Below are 27,288 nucleotides of genomic sequence, written 5' to 3'. Positions count from 1 at the left end.
ATGCATAATTTCTAAATTTGATATTAAAAATAACTTTTGAAAATAAACTGATTGAAAATTTTCAATTAATTTGTTTTTGTGAATTTTAATATTTAAATTTATTTTTTCATTTAAAGTTCTTATAAAATAGTGCCAAAATACAAATTTGAGCTTTGCAGAAGCTTATCGAATTTTGAGCTTATCGAAAATGTGAGCTTGTGACATTGCACAAGCCACGAGTTGCATTCACAATAATTTTTAACGATATGCAGAATTAACTTGGAATCTAACATAACGATTTGTATAGATTTTAATGTATTGTATATAAATCTTTCGGTCTTTCACTGTAACATATGCATAAGAAACAAACTATTTTCAAAGGAATGAATAACTGCATTTACACATGGAACGAGTCATTCGATTGCTCATTATGAATCCAGTTTAATTTTCTTCCTCCCTAGAGACTGCAGGAAACTTTTAACCAAGAAATTTAAAATTAAGAACTCCAGTAAGTACCTGCATTCATGAGTGTAATCGGATTGAATAGTAAGAGGTAAGTTTTAATTAATTGAATAGTTAGAGGTAAGTTTTAATTAATGTAAAAAGATTTTTTTACGTGACGATCACAAAATGGTTGTGCATTTTTCTATGTTAAAACGTAAGATCGTACTGGTAATGTATTTATTTATCTTACGTTTTGTTTAATTAAATGGCCATCATTTATTATTGGAATGAATTTAGTTCGGGTCTTGTTTTATTGCCCGTCGCGACGGACCGACGCGTCGGTTATCGTATTTTTCATTCAGGTGCGCCGCTCTCAACATGCGCTCGAGAATCGCCCGCTCTTAAATTATGTGCGACGAATTTCGTTTGTTTCGTTTTCTATATTATTCAAACTTTTTCATCATGTTTTCTCTTACTTCATTTTCCAATTTTATCCTTTTTTACGCTTTTCTTTTTCCAAATGACTAGCGGCGAATTTCATTGGTACCATATCATTGTATTTGCGTTTTCCAATTTTATTTTGTTTTCAAATTAGTGTGTTTTGTGTCCTTTTTTCCCCAATATTTTTCACTTTGCTTTCCAAATCACTACTATTCATGTGTTCACTGATTTGTTTTCCAGTTTTTTCATCCTTTTTTGTTCTAGCTTGTTTTCTAGTATTATCTAGTATTTTATCTAGTATTATCCAGTGTGTGTTCCCATTTTTTTCATCCTTTTTTATTCTATTTTGTTTCTTAGTATTTTATTTTGGTGTTATAGTTCATCCAATGTGTTTTACAATTTTTTCATTCTTTGTTTTTTTCTATTTTGTTTTCCAGAACTTTATTCTGGTATTATAATCTATCCAGTGTGCTCCAAATTTTTTTTTTATCATCCAGTGTACTTTCCAATGTTTTTTTTTTCTTTCAATTTATGTGTTCCTATTAGTTTCTTTCAATGTGGTCCCATTTTTTAATCAGTGCATTTTTAGTGTGTCTTGCATTTTCCAAGTTTTTCTGTAGCTTTCTCAGAGTGTTTTTTTATCTGTTTTTATTTCAATGCGTTTTCTATTATGTGTTCAAATTTTTATCTTCCAATACGTCTTCTGTTTTAATTCATTATAGTTGCTCCAAATTTCATTTTCTAATAATTGTTCTAATTTTTATTAATCCAATATGTATTCCAATCTTTATTTTCCAATATATGCTCCAATTTAGATTTTTCATTGTGTATTCCAATTATTTTTTGCATTCAGCGTTTGTTCCAGTTTTTTTCTCAAAATATGTGTTCCAATTTTTTTTTTTTTCTTGCAAATCTTTTTCTAATTTTCTTCCTCCACTGTGCGTTCCATTTCTTTAATGCGAGATTTTGTAATAATTTTTTTGTTGCATTTTTTCTATATTTTTCTTTAGCTTTCAGAAGATTTGCTTTTTTTTTACCTTGTTTTGATTTTTTCCATGTTTTTCCTTTGTCTGTTTTAGGGAGATTTTCGATTGGCAATATTTTTGTTCAAGTGAAGTTGATCAAATCCACTTAAAATTTTATTGCTCTATATTGTTTTCGTAACTTCGCTCCTTGTTTATAAGTGAATCTTTATGTTTTCCGTGTTCAGTATTTTTCAGTTTTCTGTAGTAATTTTAAGAACTTCTATTTGGTATTTTTATTCTTCCAATTTTCGTTTCTCCAACTTTTAAAACATTATTTTTTTTTATGCGCTTTCCAATTTTATTCATTGTTTTTCAGTTTTTTGAGTGTTTTGTTTTATTCCTAAGTATGTGTCTTTGTATATGTATGTTTTTAATTACAGCTGCCCTAAAACTCTGGTTTAATTTTCATCCCTTCTATTTCAATTTCCAATGTACATTCTGGCTTTGTTTGTATTGTTCGTTCTGTTTTTATCTCAAATGTGTGCTGATGTTTTTACTTCAAATGTGTTTCTTTTTCAATGAATGTTTTTTTCCAGTAAGTGTTTTGTATCTTTCCTTTTTTTCCCCTTATCTTCTTTGTTTTTTCAAGTGGTGTACTATTTCTGTAATTCTTGCAGATGTTTTTCGATTGTTAATATTTTCTCTAAATTAAAGTTGGTCAAATCCACTCATGTTTTGTTTTCCCTATTTCGTTTTTCGTATCTTTTCTCTTAGTTTATATGTGAATCGTTTTATTCCCCGAACTCTGTATTTCTCGCTTTTCAATTTTTTGAGTTATTTCCAAATTTTTTTTTTATTAATATGTATATTCTGCTTATCTTCAATGCATGTGCTGTTCTTTTATGTGTAATTTTTTAAATATTTTTTGTTTTTATTTTTAATGAGTTCTGTTCCTACATCCAATTTTTGTGCTGTTTTCATTTCCAATGATTTTCTATATAATTTCTAAAATATTCTGTATTTAGTTCGAATGTGTTTTTATTTGTTTTGTTAATTGAATATGTATGTTTTTTTTCGATGAGTGTTTTTTTTTTCCAGTTGGTGTACCATTTTTCCTTCTATGTTTTTTCATCCTTTTCTTTTATGATGTGTGCTCTAGTTTTTCTGATTAGTAACATTTCCGTTCTAGTGCAACTGATCAAATCCATTCGTGACCATCGGTCTACTTTGTTTTCCTTATCTTCCATCTTTCGCATTCGTTTTTCTGTTTTTTTTTTTTTTTTTTTTTAATATTTAGTCCAAGTATTTCCGATTATGTCCATTATGTCATGTCTTCCAATTCTTTGCAAATTTTAATTTTCATGTTATTAATTTTATGTAATTAATTTATATAATTATATTTGATATAATTATATTTTATACTATTAATTTTATTTTTTAAAAATTGTTTTCTCATTTCTTTTCTAATGTGTTTCATAGAAATTTTTTTTTCTTAAGTTCATTTTTTTCTGGTTTTTATCTAATTTATTTTATTGCTTTTTAACCTTTTTTTTAGCTCTTTTCATCAAAAATTTGGGTAAGTTTAATGATTTTATTATGCTGTGTTTCAGTTGTTTCCAATATCTTTAACTTTTTCCAATTTTAATTTCTTTTCTTATGACCTGTACAATTTTTGAAACTTACCATGTCTCTAATTTATCATAAACTCACGTAATTTATCTTTATAGCATACATTTCTGCTTAATACCCTGACAAAGAGGAAGAATCTGACAAAATAGGATCTGTTATGTTGCTTAGAATAATTCCAAAATGATCCTGTAGGACTGACTGCCTGATATAGACGATATAGACCTAACAACGCAAGAAAATTTATTTTGGAATATTGCCATTTTATTTGTAAGTAAAACATTTTTCAATCTATTTTATCGACTATTTAAAATCTTGCTATTAATTTTAAAACTAAATACACATTGCACAAAGCAGTGTTTTTTTAAATTTTTTATTGTATAATTTTTTTTATGCTAATATGCACTATGCGAAAAATTTAATAGATATAATTCTAAATAACTTTTGTTCTAGTAACCAGATCGAAGGTTGAATCATAATGGTACAAAGAAAAGTAACATCAAATGTGTTAATTAACTATTAATTAAGTTAGACAAACAAATCTACTTCCCTTGAATAAACGTACTTTTTTTCTCGCAAATTATGGAGTTGCCGTGATTGATTGAGAAAGTAGTTCAGTCAGAGGAGCCGCCGAAATATCTCGTTCCTGTCAAAATGACAAAGTTTTGCTTTCTATTCCCTCATGGTCGTGATATTTCCAGGCTGATAGTGTTAAAAAGTAATACGCGAAAAAAAGATTCAGACAATCCATTTCTTATGCCCCGAATCATATATATTTCTCAAGGTCAGATGGAAGTATTAGATTATTTTAGTTTAGAGATAGATAGTTTATTTTAAGCTAGATGTCAGCGCTCATCATTATTTTATTTTAAGCTAAAAATTTGTTCAAAAATTAAAAAAGATATTGTTAAATTATAAGATAAATTATAAGATATTGTTAAATTATAAGATAAATTATAAGCAGATTATAAAAAAAACTGCAGTCAAAACAAGTTTTAGCCGAATTTTAACCTAAAAAACACAAGATTGAATTTATCTTCAAAAGTTAAAATTGTTACCCCACGGGTAAAAGTTTTGTCTAAACAAGTTTTCGCCAGAAAGAAAGAAGTGTGAAATTAACCTATTTATGTTAGAGCAATAGACCAACAAATATTTTCGTTGGTCAGATATGGTAAAAAAAGTTTTAAATAATTTTTGTTCAAACAATCACATTAACCGTTATTGGGGAGCCTATCAAAATTTTTTTTTAGTCCAACTGTTAAAAGAGTTACAGCCAAAACGAATTGTATCTGATTTCTGATGAATTGACTATTTCTTATATAACCAAAAATTTTGATTGCGAGCAACATTTGAAATTATTCCACGATACGTTAGCCCATCGAACGAAATCGTTATTCCACTAAAATGTTTCGTCAGCAAAACGAATTATTCAGCAAATAGAACATATTTCACTTATCGACATTTTGTAATCTAACTTCAACGAGGGAAAATCCACATGAACCTGTATGTAAGCTTCTCTATACATGCTTGCATTTTATAACCAATCTCATGAATCGCATTTTAAAACATTGAAATACTTTTGATTACTTATTTATCTCAAATTATTTAGCTTTAATGTTCCGTGTACAAATTCCAGACATTCCGTCTAATAATCTAATTTTCAACAACTAATTGGAAATTTTATTGGTTCCAGAGGGGATTACCAAAATGTTATTTAATTAGTACTAACAATTCATTAAATTACGAAATCAGAAACAAACAAAAAATAATTTATCTGAATAAAAAGACATTTTTTTTACATATTTGGATACCTGACGCTCAAAATATGGGAGGAAGACAAAATTTTGAAGAAAAAAAATTGGATTATAAATTGGGGTTTTTAGGGTTTTTGACCACTGTTGTAAAAAAAGGCCAAACAATATCGCTATATTAGGTCGATTAATTTGAAATAATTATAAACTAAATGTGTGATTTTAAAGAGTGCAATACATAGTGTTTCAGCGTAAAATAGCAATCAAGTATAAGCTATAAAAAAGAATGAAATAAAAACCGATATTTTTCTTTCAATGTTTTGGATATAAAAAGCATTGATCACATAAATCACAAATATTTGATAATTTCCAAACATTTCGTGAACCACTGTCGAAAAAAGCGTATAATATAATTAAAAGATTAGTTTTTCACCCAGAACTCCTATTGAAAAGATAAAACCTTGATAGTTTCCTGTTTGTTTTTAAAGTTTAAAAAAAATAATACTTAATTAATAAAATATTATAATATGAAAAATAATAAAGGGAATAAAATTAATGTACTTTAAAGTAATATGTTTGAGACTGTAACAAAAATTTGCAAATTTCTAGGATTTAGAAGAAGTCTGATGAGTCCTTATGATTCGTATGATTGTGCGTTGTGCGGCTACAGTCCCGGCAGTGGTCTACTCAGTGACAAAAGTGGAGTGCAGGCATCTGTGACCTTGAAGAGCTTTTGGTACGTCTTCTTAAATCTCAGATATTTTGATAACAAAAGTTCAAAAATATTGCATAATTTAGCATTTTCAAAGTTCAGTACTAGGGTATATTGTAGTAATTGCTAGTGTAATTGTTAAACCATTAAATTGCAAATCATTATTGTTAAATCATAATGTAATTGTTAAACCATAATTGTTAGTGTAAAAAATTTTATAGAGTTAGAAAAAAGATCTTTTTTGATGAATTGATTCGATATCAAAATCAATTAAGTGAAAGATTGCATTTTATCCCTTAATAGTCGCATAATTTTGAAGAAAGCAGTCGTAACTTTTTTTAAAAGAAAATTATACAAAACTAAGTGTTTATACAGTCGATGTACTCATTTTTAATTTTTGAGTTAATTTTGAGCTTTCATGTTTGATAAGTGCTGATTTAAAATAAACTATCTCCAAACACGTGGCGAATAATCTTGCACTGCCATCTGGTGTGTAGAGTAGGTAATATGCATAATTCGGGACATAAGAAATAAGGTTGATTACTTTTAAGAAAACATCAGCCTGGAAATATCACGGTCATGAGAAATAGAGGGTGGAACATCATACCGGTATATTTTGAATGGAGCGAGAAGGTACGGGTTAAGATTAATTTTTTTATCCGAAACATAATAATATTCGCTGGATAAAAATATTTTTTACTTGTGTGAATCGTTTATTATTATTGGTATTCTTACATTTCCAATTACCACATCAAAAATTTTTTTAATACTTAATGTAAATATTTGTATATCATAGCTGCAGAACAATTTACTGAATTTTGCTATCAATTCTCCTGGTTTTTGTTTGCTATTTTTGTTGTTGGGAGAAATGTTTCTTAAATTGTTGTATATCTGTGTTATACTTTTCACGAATATTGATTTATTTTTATGTAACTTTAAATTACTTTTATATTTTCTGATACTAACACAGACAGTTTTAATTATAATTGTTCATTAATCATAAGACTGAGTGTATTTTATCAAAACACTATACTACGCATTAAATACCCTTAAAAAATAAAATTTCGCAAAAATTTAGAATTTACGATTAAATATTGCATTTACATTTTAACAGAGATGCCAACTGCTTCGGACGCGCCAAAATAATTTTAAAAAACGGTAAATTTTGAAAATATTTGACAATTTTTGCTTGCTTTTTAAAAGGAATAGAATGATAGTAATACCATAAAGTGGTGAATTATATAAGCCTACGAATTATTTCGAAATAGTTGTGGATAAAAATCTACTAAATTGAATTTATTAAACCAAGAATCACAATTGATAAACTCCCACTTTAAAATATGTATTTGCTGTCCGGAACAAGTTGGCTTTTCTGTTTTAATTGAATAACCTGTAATAATTGAATTGCATAGATTTGGTTGGAGCCGATTGTATTCGTTGACTGTATTTGTCATTCTGGGCATATTTACTAAGTCCATTATTTGTTCTGGATTTTAACTATGTAATAAATAATGAAGTAAATATCATTCAGATCAATGAGTTTGACACTTATGAACAAATTTGTCATATTCTTTAAATGTCATACTTTTTTTTTTCTTTTGAAAAAAAATTTTTTTTTGAATGAATTTAGTTTCCCAATTTTGTTATTTGAAAGTTTTTAACCACTGTACGTTATTCAAGAATTAGTAATATGGTGAAAAACAATGTGTGTATGTTGTTCATAATGTTTTTTAGACGATTATAAATGACGTCTATTATCTACCAGAATTCACTCTCGAAAAATGTTAAAAAAAGATTTTTTTTCTTTAAAAAGTATTGATACTTCAATAAAAATTTTGTTTAAAAACGTGTTGTATTAGTTACAAATAATGAAATTACACCATTGGTTTTAAAACTCAGAGGAAAGTCAAGAAATTTTTTACTGAATGTTAGTGGCCAGCCTGATACACTATCTGGACTACGGTGATTTTGGGCACTTTCAATTTGTGCAATTTTTATAGAAATACTTACTCATTTTTCTGTAAGTTTGTGTAAAATGTGTGTTATGTCTGAGTGAAAAAAGTATTTAGTTTTTAAAGCCTTAATCAATAAAAATAAAATTAATAATTAAGGAATTAAAAAGGTATATTTCGCATACTATACGACATAAAAATACAAGCCAGTCTTTTACATATGTATTTTAAAATGTTCTAAACTCTTCCACGTGTAGAAAAATGATATTGCTTTTGTGAATAAATTTATTAGGCCGTAGTTTAATGGTTAAACCTTTTCACTGTGGCATTCGTCGAATTTTTTAATGACATTTAAGCAGAACTTCTACGCTACCCTGCCTTATCACTGAAAAATATTTAGTTTACTTATCTTATACTTATCTTATTCTGTGAAATTTCAAAACTATTTCAGATTATTTTAATTTTTAATTCAGATATTGTAGCAATTATTTCTGATATTTATGGAACTTCTAATATCATTAGTGCTTTTAATTATCATCAGGAGTGCTCAAAATGTACACTATTTGGTACCGTTTAGTTAACTGTACTATTTAAATACTCAAAATGTGTACTAAATGCATATAAACCTGTAATGTAATTAGTTACGAACTTATTATTTATTTTTTAATTGTTTTACCAACTATTTTAAAAATTCTGCTACTCAATTTTTGAACAAATATCAACTTGAAAAGAGTAAATACTTTATTTGTAGCTTATACTGAATTGGGTATTCATACGCACTTGAAGTGAAATCTGAATACCATTAATTGAGGAAGCTTAGATGCATTTATTTGCTTTATTAATTATTTTTGCTAATTTTGGAGTTTTCTTGAAAGCCGTCAGATGGCAACTGTTGATTGTTTATAATAGATCACGAGACGGTGGAACATTTATCTCACTCGCTACTGAACATTCCACAGAAACAAAGTTAACTGTTATTAAAGGCAAGTTAGTAACAAATAACAGAAGTTGTTATTAAAGGCATGAGTTGTGTAATAAAAATAATTATGTTTTCATTAGAATATTTACATAAAAATGTCAATTCCATTAAATTTTATAATATTAATTTTTGATTCTCCTCTATTTGGTTTAGCCTAGTTAGATTTTATCTTAATGTCCTCTCTGATGTGTATAAGTTTGATTTGCAAACAAGCTTTATTTTAAGAATTAGTGTATTTATGCAACTTAAATAAATGATAATTACCTTTTATTATAATATTCGAATTAAATAACTTTCAAACTTTTTTTTTCGAAGTAACTTTTATTTTGAAATAAGTTTCTTGCTGACTCTTATGTGTATCCATAGCTGTCAACATGGATAAGAAAATATCTAGTAGATTTTACGAAATAATAACTGTTCCATAATACTTTAAATATTTTTCATGTAGGGAAGTTAGGAGATTTTTTTTTTGTCATGAAAATACAAAAACTTACAAACTTTATCATATTTATTTTTGAGTCTCTTTTATTTGGTTAAGCCTAGTTTGAGTTCATCTTAATCTTTGATAAATCTAAGTTTGATTAGCAAACAAACTTTATTTTAAGAATTAGTGTATATATGCACCCCAAATTGATGATTTTTACTTCATACTATATTATAATTTAAAAAGGAAGTACAGAATAAAAATAAACTGAAATTTTTGGAACAAAGAAAAAGAAAAGTTTTAAACTGATTAATATAAATTAAGTTCAATTTATTATTCATTAGCATACCTGCCAACTTTTAATTCTTTCCGTTATGATTTTTTCCTGTGGTATTAAAAGGAATTAAAATTTCCATTTTAAGCATAGAAATCTGTTGTATTTCAAAAAGCTTAAACTGACAACTATGATAGTGACACATATTAATATATATGCTTAATTTTTTTAAGAATAGTGGTGATCAAAATCATTTAAAAATTAAGATTATAAAGGGGAAAAAATATATTTAATACCACTTTAAATATAAAAATAAAATTTTACGCCAAATGCGTAAAAGTTGGCAGGTATGCATTAGTACTTAAAAATTTAAGCAAGCGATAAATTATCTTTTAGGGAATAGGGACTTTTCTGAAATGTCCGAAAACCAGGAAAATTTTTATTGTACGAGTAGACCAGGAGAAAATGGCAAAATCCAATAGTCGACTGGTAAATCCAGGAGAAATGGCAGCTATGTGTATCATATCTTACTGAAATTTTAAATTTTAGTGTTGTTGAATACCAAAATGGTGGCAGCTACTTTAACAACCAAGTATTTTTAAAAGGACATTTTCGGTGTTTCACTATTTCAAGAATTATTTTTTGTTCTTTGGATAACAAAATACTTAAGTACAAAGAGTTATTTATGGTGTTTCACTTTGGTGTAAAGTAGTTGCCACCATTTTCGGCATTGAGATAATTGTTGCTCCAAAGTTGTAACAGAAAAACGATGTCTCTTGCAGGAGAAGTCGTTATTGCAGTTGAAGGGGAATGATGACAAAATTTGTCCACCGAAGTGTATTGAGAACTGTGCTTGATGTTAACTTTTTGCTATTCGTGATCGAAATGGACTAGAGGTTTCGTAGATAAGAACTCTCTACTTATGGCAACGCATGTTTTCATCATCAGCGTGTGGAGAGTCATAGGAGAAGAAAGTAAGTTAGTTTCTGTCTTGATATTCATATTGATTAGAAACTTTTAAGTTAGAAAACTGCGGGGTACTAAATCAAACATAGTTCTAAAAGAAAGTCTTGTGTAAAGTTTTAAACAAAAATAACTAAACTATTTTCAAGAGTCAGAAATCGAAATATGTAAAAAAGAAATGCATGGTTATTCAGAAAAAGTACAATTTTGCGCTAGCACGTTTTGTTTGATTTCGTAACTTAATTAATAATTACACTAATTAATTAGCAGGTGTCACCCATTAAGATTGGAACTCATAATGGGTGACTTCATCTGATAGAACCATTAAGATTGTTTTCTTGGTTTCCTCTTCATGTAACGCAAATGCGAGTTCCACCAAAAACTCCACATCAAAGATAAATTTCTCCTAATATTTGATCTATGAATTCCTTTGTCTTCTGTATTGTGATCAAAATTACAATTGCACATTAGTAGTTAAATCCTAAATTGGGTCGGCTAATTGGGACAGTTATAAAATAAAATAAATAGCCCTCCACCGCCTTGTAAGTAACGATAAGCGAATCATAAGCCATTCGCCCTCCTTGATGGTTTTGTATTATATGACCGATCAAAAATTAAATATATAGTTTTGTAAGCAATGCAAGAGTTTTTGCTATACATCGTTAAAAGATTATATTCATCTTTAATAAATGTATGCATTGAAATACATCGTTAAAAGATTATATACATCTTTAATAAATGTATGCATTAAAATACATCGTTTATAGATGCATTTCAATGCTACCGCATGAAATTGTGCCAAAGATGAATTGCCGACGAATTGTGCCAACGATGAAATTATCATCGTGACGAATTTTGCCCACAAAGAATTGTGTCTGTGATGAATTGTGCCGACGACGAACTTTCGCTTTGAGGAATTGGCGCGCGACATCCCGGTTTGCTTATTATAGATTGTCAGTCCACACTTCCTCACCAGAAATTTTCTTTCCTCTATCCGTCTGTAAAAATAAAACAAAAACTAGCTTTAGCTAAGATTAGACCAGAAAACCGCAATTTAATTTTGCCTCTAAACATGCCACGAACCCCATAAAATAATGTGCCCATTCGTCAGAAAAAAGCATTTATTTTTTATATATAGTGATGAATCAGAAATTATAAGCAGTTAAATATTTTTAAGATGTTCATTAGTCAGTTGTATTAATTTTTAACTAATTACAGATGTGCAGATCCTTGTTAAATTATTAGACGCACTAAAGGTTCTATGTAAAATCTTAATTATAATACTCTACAGCTTTATTGTTTTTACTCGACTGAAACCGGTTAGAACTTGTTTACGTTCGTGTATTAATCCGTTAGCATTGTTATTCAATACGTTAAAAATAAATACAAATATGAAGTATATAAAAAATCTCTCAAATAAAAACCCACTGCACGTATGTTAAATATGAAAGTATTGCATATAAACTCAGGCAAAACATATCATTAAAAAAACTACAGTGCGTCTAATACTAATGTAATACTTAATATAATAAATACTCTATATTTATATAATATACCGTCTAATTTATCCGATCGTTAAATTTATATTATATATCGTCTAATTTAACAGAGTGATACACGAAAATGAAGAAGTGCAAACCGGTTTCAGCCACGTAAAAACAACAAAGATGTATAGTATCACCTAATAATTAAGATTTAAAATAGAATCGTATAGTTCGTCTAATAATTTGGCCAGAAACTGTATATGTTTAAAAGATTTTTCTGTTTGCATAGTATATGTTTATTCAATAGTAACATTATAATTCAACTTAAAATTACTTAATCTTAAATAAAACTCAAATCTGTTTTTATTTAGGATTCAATGTATAGCAAAACTATTCATTTGTATGATTGGATATTTGATGGCATATTAAGCAAATTGTATTTACAGATAACGTAAAATATATTATTGTGAGCTGGAAATAGTTTCTTAATCTTTTATTTATATATAGGTGTAGTGTGTAAATTAGGCTTGTTTATAGTGTGATATTAGGAACTTCCATGTGTGTACTAAATATTTAAATTAACCATTTATGAACACTGGACAATCTGTAGTAGTTCATTCTGTGTAGCACAATGTTAATAATCAAACCAAAGTACTATATTTTAAAAAAGTACCTGAGTTTACGTTTATTTGGCTAATATTAAGAAAATATTTTATTTTTTCGAAAATTTATGTAAAAATTTAAAATATATAGTTATTACAATTTTTACAAGAACACTTTATTGAAAGAAAAGTGTTTATAATTGCAAATTATGCTGATAATTTATCTTTTCAAAACATGTGGAAAAAAAGTATGAATTGAAGTAAGAGGGTCATTCAAATGAAACCTGGTCAGTGCATTGAACTTTGCATTAGACGCAATGGGGCGTAACTGCACGTATGGGAACATGGATGACTTTGTGACTTGACAGATTTAACGTGCACCAGTCACCTTTTAATACACCTAGAATCTTCGGACACGACCTCTTGGACATGGGCCCAGTGCCCTACCAACCGAGCTACCCCAGCCCCCTACCCATTAATCTATAAGTGTGAACCTGAACTATTAATCAGTGGACTCAACCTCCTGTTTGCTGACCCACCCCAATTCCTCCATCTTTTATGGCCATCTTTTAATGGCAATCAAAAAAACTTGCTGAAAAAAATAAATATAATTACTATAAAATAAAAATAATTACTATTAAAGATTCACAACTCTTAAAAACATAATTATAACTTTCAGACTTGTAAGTCTGTCAAATGGCCTAACTATTAATGAGTTAAATTGAAATGAAAGACATGCAATCAAAACAGTTGCAGAAACATCAATTATGCTTTTAAAAAATAATTAGTATGCATAAGTATGTTAGGAAAGCATACAGCAACAGGTGAATTGTTAGCAAGGAAGGAAAAAAAACAAGAAACATTAATAATTCGTTTTATGACTTTGCTTTTGATGATGATTTTTTAAAATTTTTATACAATAAATTCAGATAGTGCTAGTTTATTATAGAAGTTTTTTTTAACTCAACAATGATATATTTTAATTTTTAACAATTTTGTGAGTAATTTCCGAAAGATATCAATAATGCCCATCTCTTTCTTAACCTCTTGACATAAAGGAATATAAAAAAAGTATAAAGGAATATGAAAAATATAAAGTATAAAGGAATATAAAAAAAATATTTTACAGTTATTTAATTTCTATTTTACTACAGTAAGCAGTGCGTAGCTTTGGGGAGGGCTTGGTGGAAAAAACCTCCTTACTTGATTAACGAGCTACTGTACGGTAAATGTTGTAGTTAAGAGAAGAAAAAAAAAATTTTTTTTTTTTTTAATATAGACATTTGGAGAAAAAATAAGTTGTGTGTATATATATGTATGTATGTATATTTAGGACTGATAATTAAGTAAGGAAATTGTATATTGCTAATTTTAATTTTTAATCTCTTATATAAAGCTAAAATTTTTTTAACGACAATATTGTTTAATTTACTAAGTTTAAAATTTTTACTTTTTTTTAATTCCGTATTTAAAAGTTCAACATAGAATTTTTTACAGAAGATTGCATAATTATTGTTAGCTTTGTCTATGGGAATAATTCAAAATTTTTTTGAAGTTGCTTAATAGATTAAACAATTTTGGAAAAATTTGTTGAATTGTTACTGTTATTTAAATTGTCCTTATTATTGAAAACAAAGTTTTTAAAGTAATTATAAACACCCCATTTCCATTCTGTTAGCATACCTAAAGGTAAAGAAAATCTATTTGATATATTTTCTTAATTTTCTTCGTGTTTTTCTGTTTTTATTTATTATGATATGTATATGTATATATATGTATGTATATATATATATATATATATATATATGTATATATATATATATCGTATTTATATACATACAGTGTGATTCTAAAAAGATGGGCAAAATTTTTATCAAAGAATGCATGGTCGAAAACAAAACGCGAAAGTGCTGGCGCATTTGGAAAGTTGTTTGATGCAAACGAGAAAGCTCCATTCCTATTGCGAGTTACTGCGCTACGTTATTTGTTGACAAGCTTTCGGCCGCTGCAGGGAAAGTTCGCCTATCTTTTCTTCGCCGTTGTACCACCATAGCCGCTGCCGGCCACTGTTTTGAACACTTATTGTAAGCACATGCCATTAAATTTGCTTTTATAACTTAACTTCATCGTTCCTTGTGTGTTTTTGCCTCATATAAGAACATAAGCTTTGACGCCCTCTAGCGGTTTTGGGTTTTGTTTTCGACCATGCATTCTTTTATAAAAATTGTTTGCTTGGGTGTGTACTATAACTTCCTAAAATTTAGCCCATCTTTTTAGAATCACCCTGCATTTAGATACATATATATATACTCATTTTTTCCATTTTAACTTATTTATAATGTCGATCGTCACTGGTGAATGTCCGAAATATTTGTTATATTCGATTTGTTGTTAATTTATTCATTGATGTAGTTATATTTATTCGATATTCTTATATCTGCTGAAGATAGCTTTGGAGAAATATCAGAGTTGGGATTACCGGTTAAATGCAAAGAGGGCAGTGGCTCTAGAGCTTTAAAAAACATTGATGTAGGGCATACCGAGCAAGGGCACTTAACTTGATATTTTGCACATTTACCACAGCTACGATGTGATTGTCAACATTCACCGGTGGAAGTCAACAACCACTGATTTGGGGCATTCACAGTAACATACATATATAATGTAAGAAACAGATAAACCCCCTCCAAACGGACATTAAAACTATGACACAGGCCGTAAAACATAATAAGAAAAACAAAATATGAATTATTTTGCCAGGGGGCTAATAATTTTCAGCACACATATGCAGAATTCAAGTTTTAACTGAGTAAAAGACGATAAATTTTTCTAGTGTTAAATGTTATTTAATTTATTTTTTTTAAATGCGGAGTTTTATATTTAAGTGTAATGCAATGCTGAATCAAATCTCAGTTTCAAAACTATTTTAATTATACAAAATCAATAATCATTGTAAAGAATCTAACATCAATTATAGTAGAAATATTTAAAACTCGGGGATTGCATTTCAACATTATTCAAAAAGTTAAAGTGATTAAATCTATGTCGCCATACCTATCAACGTACACAATGTATATTCCTGTTGATACTATTTTTAAATGTCAAATAAATATAAATTTAAGAGCTTCATAAAGATAACAGAACTACTAAGTCAAAAGAACAATAATTGTTTTTAGAATTATCACATTTTATAATATTTAAAACTGCTTTTTTAAGTTTTCGCGCACATGCTTTTAGTGGCCTTTTATTAAAAATCACTCTTTTTATGTGGAATTTTACCAAATACTTTAAATGTTCTGAATCAACAAACTCTGCTCAAATTATTAGACGCACTGTAAGATTCTACATAAAATCTTAATAATCAGGTGATACTTTGCAACTTTAACGTTTTAACGCGGCTGTAACCGGTTTACGCTTGTTTAAGTTTGTGTATTAATTGGTTAACATTGTAATGCAATATGTTAAAAATAAACACAAATGGGAAGCATATAAAAAATCTCCATAGAAACCCATTACATTTATGTTTAAATTTAAAAGTATTGCATATGTACTCGTGCAACACATGTAATTATAGAACGCAGTGTATCTAATAATTTGGTCTAATTATTATACTATGCTAATATAATACATAATGTAATAAATATTCTATATTTATATAATATATCGTCTAATTTATCCAATCATTAAATTTATATTATATATCGTCTAATTTAACCAATTGATACACGATCGAAAACAAGTGCAAATCGCGTAAGAACAATAAACCTGTATAGTATCATCTGATAATTAAGATTTTATATAGAATATTACAGTGCAACTAATAATTTCGCCAGGGACTGTATGGAAATGCTGGAAAGCTTGAACGTTCACGAATGTTTCAGTGAGGGTAAAACTATAAATTTTATTACACTGTTTTTCTTGAATCTAAAAAGCGAAGGTCCACATATGTGAACAAAAGTAATATTAAAGAGCTTAAACTGACTTATGAATATTTAAAATTTATTTACCAAAAGGTTGATCAAAAAAAATTTTTAAGTTTTTGTCTTGACATTATTATTTTTTAAATTTTATATTGTTACCTTCAACTAACTGGAAAAATAAGAGAGTAAAAAAGAATAAAAATAAGCTATAGATTTTTAAGTTATTTGCTTTTGTTTAACTGTTACTCAGATAACTAAAAGCAATAAAAACATTGCACAAAAGAAAGAATTTTTTTGAGTCAATAAGCAAATAAGTAAGAGATAAGCATTTTCATTTCTAAAATGCAAACTCCCCCCCCCCCTTCCGATTAAGGGAAATTTCAATAAATAATTTTGAGCACAAGACAAATGTTATTTCGTAATAGAATTTTAAAAAAAAAAACAATTTGTAATAACAAAAATGTTAAGTTAATTAAAAAAATAGTTATTTTCCAAAAAATACAAAATAAGCACTTTTTAAAATCTTTTTTTCAAAACTCAGAAACAAAAATTTCCATTTTCAATTAATTTACAAACACTTTAAAAACGAATAATTTTTCAATTTATGACAGTATGAACATGTATATTTTAAATATTTTTGAATGAAGAAAAATTCCTTTTGATTGGGATGAAACCCTTTTTAAAGAAAGAAAAAGGGAAAAAAATATAAAAAGTTTATTCACACTATTTACATCAGAAATTATTAAAGTTTTCTTTTTCACATTAGAAATACATGTTGATTAATATGGTATAAAAAAAAAAATCATTCCTCGTGATTTACTTTTTTCTCCAGCCACAATAAACTTTAGTAATTTAAAAATAAATGATTATAAAACTTCATTGTTTGCACGAAATAATCTTTAGGTAAATGGGTTTCATGAGTGGGGGCAATCTAATTAGAAATTGCTCAAGTAGTCTGAAAAATAAGATTAAAAACTCAAAAAGTGAAAATAACTGTTAGTGGACCAAACTTTTAACCGTTCTCCCGACCAAACAATTACAATTAGAGCCACAATCTCCTCATTGTATTCAAAAGGTTTAGAATTCAAAAATATATGTAAATATATATATATGTATATATATATATATATGTGTGTGTGTATATATATATATCTATATATATATATTGCGCATTGCACACATTTATCTTGTAAAACATGAAAGTCGTGAATTTATTAATTAGTTTCTATTTTATTTTGTGATTTGTTTATTATTTCTTATTTTTGTCCTATTCTTAATTAATTTCAGATGGTCACCATTGATTTTCTGAAAAAAAAGAAGAGTTACTGGTCCCTCCACTGGCAAGTGAAATGTGGCTATTTGCAACTAAAATCGAGGTGAAGTAACTAAGGCTACTATTTTTTTTATTACAAGAAATAGCTAAAAAGTTGGCAATTTCGGAAAAAATTAGTCTTATTTTACAAATATCTGACTATTTAAAAAGTATATTGTTGCTGAACTATCGAGTAGTGTCAAATATAATTATCAAATTCAAATAATTATGTCAGAACCCGAAACACTGTGTGAAAATGGCCGAAAAACAATCAATATAAAGTTCAGTAAACCAATATGAATATATAATGCAATCATCACAAGCTATATGAAAAAGTGATAATTAAATTTCCAAATCGCGTGCCGTCATTCACAAACCTATAGAGGACGTTATTATTACGTACAGTTGCTCTGAAGATTTCTTCAGTCTAATATGGTTGCATCCTGTGGTCGGAAAAACTACATTTTCTTTGTAGTTAACTATAACTACTTCTTTTTTAATGTTGCGACTACAAACTACTTTCGAAATGTAGTCACTGCTTTGCTACTTATGGAAGACAAAAACTTAACTGGATATCTTAATTTTCACCTATATTAAAAATGATTTTGAATAAAAAATTGATTTGGTTAAATATGAGGAGATAGTCTTAATTCATGTTTTTATTTTTATTGTTTATTTAAATTGTTTTTATTTTAAAGCATTTTTTACGAATTCGTTCCTTTAATTTTCAAACTCTAAGCTTTTTTCGACAGTGATTTAAGAAATGCTTGGAAACTGTCAAAGGTCATTTAAGTTATAAAAGCTTTCTTTATATCCTCCAAGAAATAAAGTACAGAGCGTAAAGCAAAAACGGACCACCCTGAATAACTTCTGATCTAATGATCGGATCCCCACGTTCTCAATCTTAATGATTTGAGAAGATGACCACCAATATGCCAATTAATAAATGCAGTGGATAATTTAAGTCTCGAAATCAGACACGAAAACGTACTTTATAGTTCCTGCAAAATCAAATTTTGGAAAAGAGCGGTTTTTAAAATTTGATTTCTCAGGAACAACTGGGCCGATTACTCATCAATTTTTTTCGAAATTTTTTGAGTTTAAACTTGGTTTCTTTATTTAATAACGTTAAAAGAAGTTATCAAGGATCGCTACAAACCACATTTTTTTTCCGTATCGCACCACTCACTGCAAAACTTCTTTTAAAAAGCTGCGCACGATACGAACGACTACGGAAGAAAGTAGAAAATACAGTAGTTTCGCTACTTGCAGCGCGCTACTGCCGACAACTGATTACAGTAATAAGTATCCGTAATAGTATGCGATTACGAAATCGATAGTTCTCAGTTCACCGAAATTATATTAGAAGTTCGTCGATAAGGAAATCATTAATGAAAAATATGTTTTGAAATGTTGTTTGCGTTCAGTTAAAAGAAAGATTTACGGATGTTCTAGATTGCTTTCTTCAGCTTTCTTCTTAGAGAAATTTTGCGACTATTAATGTTCAACTTCCTAGCCTCATAATTTTGAACCCAATCCAGAAGACAATGGAACTTCTGGATCAAGTATTGGGAGAAATTTGCCTTCGTGGAGGGGTTTTTGAGGGAACTAACGAGCATTTGCGCTACGTGAAAGGTAAAGGAAGACCTTGAAAACCTCCCACGGTTAGCCTAACGGCAAAAGAATTCTAACCCACCATCCATCTACAAAAGTATGAATGTAATTTTAAGCTACGGGTGCGTAAATCAAGTTCGTCTCGTCAAACAACCACATTTAAATACTAATCTTCCCATCTAAATATTTCTTCTTGTCTTCAAATTATTTTCTTTATAAATTATTCACTTAAATTTTTTTTGGCTTATACTAAATAAAAATAGTTCATACTTTTGATTTCATAATAGTAATATACGTTGATTTATATGGTATAAAAAATTTATACCTTAATTCAATTTCTTTTCATCCACAATTAAATAATAAAAATTAATAAACAAATATTAAAAAGTATTGTTTTTTGCATGAAATAATCTTTAGATAAATTAGTTTTATGAGTGGGTGCAATCTAATTAATGTTGTTAAATTAGTCTTTAAAGTATGACTAAAAACGCTAAAAGTGAAAATAATTTTTAAGGGACCAAACTTTCATCCGCTCTCCTAACTAAACTATTTGAGTAGTAATATCAATAATGAAGCATCTTAAGAAGGTTAGGAATTCAAATATGCAACAAAAAGAAAGTTATACAGAGAAAGTACGTTTTTGTGTTCGATTTAGAGAAAATCCAATAATTCATACAAAATTTTTTCTGGGTGATTTTTCTTGCGCACTGTACACATTTATTTTGTGATTTTATTGCTATTTCTTATTTTTTACCTATTTTTTAATTCAGGTGGTCGCATTCAATTTTCTGGTGAAGAAGAGTTACAGGTCCTCCTTTGGCAAGAGAAATGTAACCTATCGCTACTAAGAATGAGGTAAAACAACTAAGGATACCATTTTTCGGGGCTAAGGAGAGAATAAAAGGGCTGGGTTACTCCTTTAAAGAGACTCGTACCTCTCCGAGCTTCTGATTTCAGTCAGTGACGTCACTGTGGCGAAAGCATCAACTTCTGGCTTTATAAAATAAATTGTTTCGCTTGTAACTAGCATCTTTTTTAAACTTATTTCAATACATTCATTGTTTTTTATATTTAAAAAAAATCTTTAGGTGATTTTCTTTATCTGTTTTCAGCAATCAATTTTTAAAATCGGCTTGCGCGATAGCGACCTGCAAGAATTATTATAAAACACAAAGTGAGAAGGCGCTATTTTCCTTGTTTTATTTTAGAAAATATGAAGGTGACATCAAATGAAGTATAAAATATATTAGAAGAATTTAGCCTTCTACATTATACTTCATGTTTTTTATTTAGACGTTTAAGGATAACTTTAAACAGAAAAGAAGAATCAGAATTTCTTTAATTCTGATCTTCAAAGAAAAAAGAAATCCTGATCGTAGAAAATAAAATCCTAAATTTAAAAAATAAGACATTAATGCTTATAAATTTTTCCAATTAAGATATATTTTAATGATATTATTGAAAATATTTATGCGTTTTAATTATAACGCCTTAATTTCCAATATTTATGAGGACGTGTATTATTTCCATTTCTATATGCTCAAAAATTATTGTTTTAGTAATTAGCATTTAATATTTTTGTTTCCAAGTGATAATATATAGAAATAAATTGTTCTTTTAATTATAAGTAAGCAAATAAATTAAAACGAGGCATAACAATTAATAAAATATATTATGACACTTTTATTAAATATGCACAAGTTGCATATTATTATCGAACAATAAATAACTGTAAAAGTGTTCTTATATGCCCTTTTTTTACTTAACAGAAAGAGTTTAAAACTAAAATTAAAAAACGATGACAACCATTGCTGTATTTTTCTAACTCTAAATTTTTTTTATTATTCTATAAGGAATACCAAGAAAATGTATGAATACTATATTTTTAAACAGAAATAATTTTGAACAGTGTCAAATTTGACAGCTAGTATCAGAAAAGTGTCGAACATTCAGCTCATTTCTTATTGAAAGCAGCAAATTTTTCATATCCTCTAGTTCTGATTTTTGAGATCTGTGTGCGGCGTGACGTCAGCTTTGAGTATGAAATGAACCAGCCCTTCTGTATCTTCTTTTTAGCCCAAATTATTTTTACAAAAAGTATCTCAAAAGTGACATTTTCGGAAAAAATCTAAACTTCTTTTACAAATATGTGACTATTTTAAATTATATATTGCTGATCAACTATGGAGTAGTGTCTAGTCTTGTTATCGAATCAAAATCAAAATATCAGAAACAAAAAAAAACACAAACGCATGTAAATTGCCAAAGAGCAATAAATAAAAGCACAGGAAACCTATATGAATTTGTAATGCAGCCGCCTGGAGCTGCATCAAAAAGTGAAAATTAATTTTCGTAATCGCGTGTCGTTATTCGCAACGCAGTGACAATATAGATGTCAAAATAGAATCTATTGTTATTTGTTTTTTTTTAAAGAAAGGAACAAATATATATGTCATTAAATATTAATATATATATATTTGTAAGAGAGGAATCTTATACTCTATTTAAACTTTACATCCTATAATTTTAGGAATCTAATTACTTCAAAAATTAAAATAATGTGAAACATACGAAAACATATAATGTTTTGTCATTTGATTTCAAAAAAAAAAAAAAGTGTTTTGACTATTTTTATAGAAAAATTTAAATTTTTAATGAAGAAAATATTACTTATAAACTAAAAAATTTTTAATAAGGAATGCTCATAAGTAAACAAATTGAAATATTTGGAATGAAAGATTTGCACTTTTAATTTAATTTTTTGTTCTTTTAATCTTAGTCTTAATCAGACCTAGAAAACCATTCTGCATACCCTATTCTATACGAATTCCATATATATTCTATACTCTATTCTATGCAACTATATTCAAATTAAAAGAAAAAAATTAATTACTTGTAAATATTTTATTATAAAATCATAACACTCACCTGCTTTATAAGGCCGGAGAAACCGTAAATAATGTGAAAAAATTGTGATGGTTTATGATGGTTTCAGAGAATATCATGATGGTCCAACATCATCCATTATGTGTTCATATTTTTTGCAATGCCAACAAACTTCTATCATTCCATGATGGAAAATGCTAGTTTAATACTATAATGGTAAATAATCAAGAGAAGTTTAACTCTCATGGACCAACAATCCGTGGCGGTCCATGATGGTTCCAACTATACATTTTTATGATAGTTGAATGGGAATTCTTGCTGATCCTCAGGAATATATCATCAAAAGAAGTTGCTATTCCTGTGTTGGATCATCAAGAAGCAGTCCCAATTCCTACATTGAAGTGATGGTTACTCAGGTTGGTTACCATCAAGATTATGTTGGTCCATCAAATGAAAACCATCAAAAATTTTGACTTAGGCCTTACTGAATCACATTTATTCATTGAGAAGTGGTCAAAGGACTGTAATAATTCATTTTAATTTTCATTGAATTGAACATTAAAAAAATTTTTTTACAGTAATATATTTCCATAATAGTATGGCATCACGAATTTGAAAGTTCCCATGTCACTAAAATGATGTTCGTTGATCAGAGAAGCATTAAATGGAAAAATGTTCATGCATCAAGTTTGTCAGAATATTATTACTCTACAATTTTAAATTCTTGTGTCGTAATGTCATATAAAAATATTGGAATTTGAAACCCTGTAAGGAAATGATCAGAAAAGGATCGCGATTGCACAGTTACTAGTTAAGAGTGCCCCTGAGAATAATTATGTTACTGTAAAAGGCCGAAATCTTGTAAATCTTAGGATTTATTGGTAAAACCTAGTAAAAGCTTACCGAAAGTAGCTTACTAAAAGCCCGAAGTTTGCTCTAATATAAAATTCGGACTTTCGACAAGCATTCTGTTATAACCTAAGATTTACCACCGCCTTCCAGCAAAAGCTCGAAACCAGTTATACCTAATGATAGAACTTTTCATTCGCAGATATATTATATTCTGTTACGTTATAAGGGACCGCCACATCGTGGTGAATGAATTCACAAACGCAACCCTCAACCTCAATGGGCAATATTGGGAACATCAGGAGCAATAGAAGAGGGCACAATATTTATTTAATAATTATTAGAAAGAGAACAATCATCTCCGTAAAATGTTTCGTTTTAGGGGATAAGGGAAATTTAAAAAGTTATAATTGGTCTGCTAAATAGGTTGAGGGAAAAAGTCCTACTCACGAGATAGCAAAAGGAAAAACGTTAAAATGTTTAACACACACATAATACAGAACTTGAAAACCAAAATTGTAGATTAAAAGACAGGATGTGAGTATTAACGTGTGAGAAAGACCTTTTTGTCTAGAATAATAGTTTAAGAAAGAAATTTAGCTAAATAAATAACATAAAGTGATTAATTGAAGCTCTTTATGTAGCACACACACCCATACGTACTTACATACACAGCGAAAGAGGGTGAGATAGATACAGGACCAACATGAAGGAATTTAAATTATTAGCCAGGAAATTAGCTGAATATAAAAAATATTAGCCAAATTTCAAAATTCTTAGTCAAAGGCATTACATAAAGCGAAATATTTTATAAAATGCAAATTCAAAGGAAGAGTCATTTTGCAGTTGAGAAGAAAATGAGCAATGAATGGTGGTGAAATGATAATAAAATGCAAGTAATAAAGAGGATAATTTTAAAATATCAAATATCACTGCAGTAAATGTAAATGGAAAGTTGACACATCCCGGTTTCCTTCGCTAACTAGTTATCTTTAGTAAATTGAGTCTAATTCGATATTCAACCTAGAGCGAATATAGAACTTTTATTTTTAATAAAATAGACGTTTTATCAGTTAAACTCTCAGATCTGTTGTTATGACGCCAGCATTTATTTCACTCCCTCCCCCTCACTAACCCTGCACTCTGCAGAAACAAGAGAGGAGATCGAGTGAAGATAGACAGAACATAAAACTTCACATCTTTCTGCAGAGAAGGATTACTGAACTTCAGGTAGATCAAATTTTTTATAGCATGGACACGTTCTTTAAAAAAATCTTTCAAATTGTCACAACAGAACGTTTAAGGAAATCAGGAGGACTCGAGGTCTACAAACGCGATTAAATGCATCCTTTTGTGTGGAAGTTCTTAAAAGGTGTAATGAAACTTTTCTCGTGTTGTTCTAGGTACTCCCACTCTGACGATGGTTCTTCAGTTTTTTTCTCTCTCCAAGGATACAGAATAAACAGGGATTGAGTGGTCAACACTCATCTCATATGCTTATCACGATGGATCTGGATATGTTCCGCCATACTTAGGTTAAAATATCTAATAACTAAAAATGAGTAACACTGTATGATATTATACTATAATTTATTTTGTATATGCTAAACCAGTGATGTAAGTAAAATATATTTTGTGTGGGCGTCATCTTTCACAACGAAAACAGGAATTTTTAGCAAGGTAGGGAAATATTAGGCTAAGCAATTAATCCTCTTCTGTGACATATTCTAAGTTCTTTCACTACATATTTACACAGAGACTTAACACAAGGACAGGTACGAAGCTATGTAGACTTATTATACATCAAAGTTACCAGATACACAAAACAAAAATATATGACGGGTACAATAAAATGCATAAACAAATAATAAATATTAGGTGAATAACAAAACAGAACTAAATACTGTTGAATAATAGATTGTATCATTGATAATAGGGAACGAGTGATGCGCAAAGGTAAGTTAAAAACGTGCCAAATGATAGTATAATCAAGTAATGTTTAAATAATAGTAAGATTGAAAACTGATCATATGATAAAGGGTTCGATTATTGATCATATGAAAGCTGGTGTGAGTAACGATAAATAATTCAAGGTTAACAATTAAACGGTTTAGAAAAGTGCTGAAATTAAATGACCAAATGATGCGTTCAAATACTGATAATGAATTAGAGTGCTTTAGATTTTAAGAAATAATCATATAGTATCATTCATATAATAGCCGGTCGCATTATTGATTAAATGATAGAGGGCTCATACATAATTTAATTATAATAGGTTCAAGCACCATTAAATGGGTAGCGCGTTCGAGTATAGTATTAAAGAAAAGAAAATTTGTTCAAATGATAAGTCGATCATTTGATATTTAAATGAGCGTGGGTACCATTATTGATCACGTGATAGCAAGTTAGATTCATCTTATTAGTTAGTAAACCCCAGTTTAACAAAAGAGAGGATTATATCAGATAAATGTAATAACAGAGAGATCGAGTAATATACCAAAGATGATAAATTCGATTACAGATCAAATACAGTACGACCTCGAAAATCCGAACTTCTGAAATCCGGAAATCTCTAAAATCCGGACTCATGCGCAGGGACCGACTTACAAATTTTTGGGCCCCAGTTAAAGAGCCAATAAATTTTAGTTAACATGCAAGGTCTTAAACTTAATATTGAAAAAGTATTTCTCAGACCATAAAAATTGCAAGTAACACGAAACCTTATTTAGAAGTAAGGCCCCCAGATATTCAGAATTTAATTTAGTGAAATTGTTAAAAAAAATACAAAAATTTAATAAATATATCTAGAGGTTTTGGCTAGAATGTTAAAAATTATGAAGGAAACAAGATATTTGTACCGAAATCTGATAAAAGTAATTGAAGTCTGTTAAAAGTAATCATCAACATTCGAAAATTTTTAAGATTTGATTTATTGAAATTACATACATTTGCTGACTTGTGTGCTCAATATAGGCTTATAAGTCATTGTCAAGTAGAAAATACAGATAGAACAATTCAGAGAAAGACATCACAAAGAATACATCCAGGGTTACGGCGGGATGCGAACCCGCTACCTCCACGCTTAACAGAGCGTTTGGACCGACGATACCGCTCGGCCAGGGAGGCCCCTTTTTAAGATACCATAAACAACTAAGATTAACTAATGCAACAAGCTTCAGAGAAATTACTAACAGAAGCTTATAGCTTAGTCTTGTAAAAAGAATGGCCTTGCACTAGAGCATTAAAAGTTGTTATAATACTGTAATAAATAATGGCAATAGCAAATTATTTTGCTCTAGTGTGAGTGCGGAGTAAATAGTAATGATATAATGGAATAATGCAAGTACCCCATTCATGAAATTTGATAGTTGTCCCTGTTCTAAACATTCTTTCAAAGGGATCTACACAAGGTTTTGTATTGGCCATGTAATGTAAAAAATCATTTATTGGGAAAGGGGGCCCCGGGCACGTGCCCCGAATGCCCTCCTGTAAATCAGTCCCTGCTCATGCGTCCAGTTCCTCAGAAATTTTTTTTAAAAAAGTCGATTAGAATAAAAATTTTAATGCAAAACCACAACTCTTCTCCAACAATGATTCAGTAGATGAAGAGGTGGGGTGTGAATGAAAGCTCATAGCTGATAAGGAAATTCCAGTCATTCTTATCAGCTCTGTATGGATAACAAAGACTATAAAGGGAAATCCCCTCCTCCTGAAGGGGAATCCCACAATTCTTTTGCAACAATGAAGCAGTAGAGGTAGAGGTGGGAAATGAATGAAAATTCATAGCTGATAAGGAAATTCCAGTCATTCTTATCAGCTCTGTATAGATAACAAAGAATATAAAAGGGAATCCCCTCAGAAGGAGGAATTCTTCCATCTCCTTGTTTTCCCCCCTTGTGATGAAAGAAAACTGGTTCTTTCTTAACCTTGAAGCTTAGGAGGCGGGGACAAGTTCTTTCATCCCCCAACAAAAAAAGGATTAGTATCAGCTGGTACAGTCTAGTCTAGCAGCATCTGTTTCGGTTATAAGTTGAAATTCAGCTCACGCTTTAAGCCTATATTTTTAGTTATAATTGCTAATATTATGTTATCTAAACGATCGATTGAGGGG

General features: G+C 28.9%; 1 long non-coding RNA gene across 3 annotated transcripts; it reads left to right on the top strand.

Annotated features, from left to right (window-relative positions):
* LOC147816098 (uncharacterized) lies at positions 1 to 24,786 on the top strand. 3 transcript variants are annotated; one of them, XR_015431674.1, is made up of 6 exons: positions 1 to 532; positions 3,557 to 3,725; positions 5,816 to 5,942; positions 10,330 to 10,521; positions 17,804 to 17,892; positions 20,213 to 20,465. It is a non-coding gene; the product is annotated as an uncharacterized LOC147816098 (long non-coding RNA). The 3 variants fall into 3 exon arrangements; XR_015431675.1 differs by lacking the exon at positions 1 to 532 and adding an exon at positions 24,581 to 24,786 and having other exon boundaries at positions 1,186 to 3,725; positions 20,213 to 20,297; XR_015431673.1 differs by lacking the exon at positions 1 to 532 and having other exon boundaries at positions 1,190 to 3,725.
* Positions 24,787 to 27,288: the final 2,502 nt, after the last annotated feature.

The sequence above is a fragment of the Parasteatoda tepidariorum genome, chromosome 2, assembly GCF_982258835.1.
Source record: "Parasteatoda tepidariorum strain Cologne lab strain chromosome 2, Ptep-v5.0, whole genome shotgun sequence".
Taxonomy (NCBI): domain Eukaryota; kingdom Metazoa; phylum Arthropoda; class Arachnida; order Araneae; family Theridiidae; genus Parasteatoda; species Parasteatoda tepidariorum.
Note: the sequence above shows the minus strand (reverse complement) of the source record. Positions and strands in the feature narration are given on the sequence as shown.